Consider the following 2500-nt stretch of genomic DNA (forward strand, 5'->3'; position numbering starts at 1 on the left):
CTACATTGAAACAACGTTCAGAAGCCCTGCGTCTAATCCAAACCTATTTCTAAAGTCCCGCCTTCCATCAAAACCTCCCTATCAAGACCCGCCCTCCATCAAAACCTCTCTCAAGACCCGCCCTCCATCAAAACCTCTCTCAAGACCCGCCCTCCATCAAAACCTCTCTCCCTATCAAGACCCGCCCTCCATCAAAACCTCTCTCTCTTTCAAGACCCGCCCTCCATCAAAACCTCTCCAAAGCTCTCCTTCACGAACCATAAAATCCATCAATTACAAATAATCCAGACAAAATCACCACAGAATAGCGAGAGAGCTAATCCACAGAGTGTAGCATAAAAATGAGCAAAAATTTTACCTCGGCAAACAAAGGGCTGAAGATCAGTAGTATTTTAACACCTACAACACCCCCCCACCCCCCGACCCCCACCCCCAACACACACAAACACACACACACACACCAGTGGGCATAATATAGTATTCTAGCATTAGCATTGCAGTTCAAAGGCTAACCACAAAACAGTGTTGTAGAAAACAGACTAAATTCTCATTTTAGTAAACAGCTGAATGGCAGCTGTCATGTGTGTGTGTGCGTGTCTGTGTGTGTGCGTGCGTGTCTGTGTACGCGTGTCTGTGTTTGGGTGTGTGTGTGCGTGTGTGTCCATTCCTTGCTCTTATTTTATTTTAAGCAAAGGGTGCAGCTGTTGTGTTAGAAATATCACAGGGACAAAAATAATCAGAACGTCCATCAGGAGACATACTTCTACAAAATGGAATGTATATGTATATTTATATATTTATATATTTATATATACGCGTATAATCTGTAACGTTGTGCACTCTCATGTTCACTATATGGCGTGTGTGTGTGTTTGTTAGCATGAGCTATTTAATTTGGCGACTGGGGTTTTTTTAAAAAGATTATTTTAACAGAGTATCTCTGAATTCGTGCTCGCGTGCCATTCAATCAGATAACAGAACACTTTTGCTAGGCAACCAGGAAATATGGACACTAAGCCAGATAGTGGTTCAGACTAGTGATTTATCAAGGCAGCACATTGCTTTTAAGCCATTTATACACACAGTGAAAGTGGAAACGTCACAGAACCATCCAGAACGTCGACATTTACCTCAGATGTGTTGCTAAATTACTCACAAAACCCTCAGAACAACTAAAATTACACTGTTATTAAACGTAGCAACAACCGCTAGCCAAATATCCATGTTATCTACTATTTTGAGAACACAGTGCGAGTCTTAGCTGTTCTACAGTGTTCTAAATAATTACACTATAGCACATTCTCTTTTCTACAGTCTATAGAATTAATGCTCAAATAATCAAACTCTTGCTGTTCAAGTGGATAAAATCAAGAGAACATTGTTGCTAGTCAACAGGTACACTGAGACGCTTAAACTAGCATAAGCTAGCATAATGACTGAGGCTAGCAATTTATCTAGCTATAATGTAGCTGTTATGTTATTTATACAGACACACAGTGGAAATGACACAGAATCATCTAGAACATCAACATTTACCTCAGAAGTTCAGATAAATTACTAAGAAAAGACTCAGAATGACTAAATTTACACTGTAATTACACTTAGCACTCACCGCTAACCACTTGTACGTATGCCAGTGTATTCAATACCTCATTTTACCTGATATTCCTTTTACAATAAAGTAACAGTTACTATAAATAAATAAATAAACAAACAATGGGGATAATGATTAGCTGATGTTAGCTATATATATATATATATATATATATATATATATATATATATATATGCTAACATGGCTAACATCTGTAATTTAAAAGCGTATTCGAACACTTTCCAGCTGTGCCGTTGCATCGTGTTTGTGTCTGTGCCCATGTGCATGAAACTTGTGCGTGTAATGGCGGCCGCACACCGGGCGCGCTGTGATGTGTCGTGACACGTTCTAAAAAACACAGATTTCAAAGATGGTACCTAAAAATGCACAGACAATTTGCTCTGTGAACTTCTGCATGCGCGAACACATTCTGTGTGCCACAGACACGCCCTGTCCTAACGTGATCCTCCGTGTATGAAGTAGAGGTGTAATGAGTACGTGGACATTATTTGGCCATAACACTATTAAATAAACCTTTGATTAAATAAACATTTGCTTATGGCAATTTTATTATTAAGCAATGAAATTTTATAATATAAAAAAAATTATTACAAACTTGTGTAATAGTTCAAATGTGTAGCACTAAAAACTTCTGCCAGAAACACTGATTTTCTTCGTGCTTGCGTGTGTACGTTGATGAACGCCAATGACCCGTAAAAGCGCATTCCTGACGCTCATTTACATATAGTGACACCCACAAAAGTCCATAAAAGGTAAAGTGCACAGACAGCCAGGAGCACGAAATGAGTGATCAGGGTGAAAACTGAAAAACAGAAGTGGAAGTAATGTTTACTCACTTCTATGCCAATAAAAGTATTTAATAATGTTTAAATATTAATAAAATAT

At 38.4% G+C, this 2500-nt stretch overlaps 1 protein-coding gene across 1 annotated transcript in view; it reads right to left on the reverse strand.

The window, feature by feature from the left end:
* Positions 1 to 2500, reverse strand: part of zdhhc8b (zinc finger DHHC-type palmitoyltransferase 8b) — a 20595-nt gene that overhangs the window by 12375 nt on the left and 5720 nt on the right. The gene's annotated exons all lie outside the window — the stretch shown is intronic.

This window comes from Ictalurus furcatus, chromosome 22 (assembly GCF_023375685.1).
Source record: "Ictalurus furcatus strain D&B chromosome 22, Billie_1.0, whole genome shotgun sequence".
In the NCBI taxonomy this organism is placed as follows: domain Eukaryota; kingdom Metazoa; phylum Chordata; class Actinopteri; order Siluriformes; family Ictaluridae; genus Ictalurus; species Ictalurus furcatus.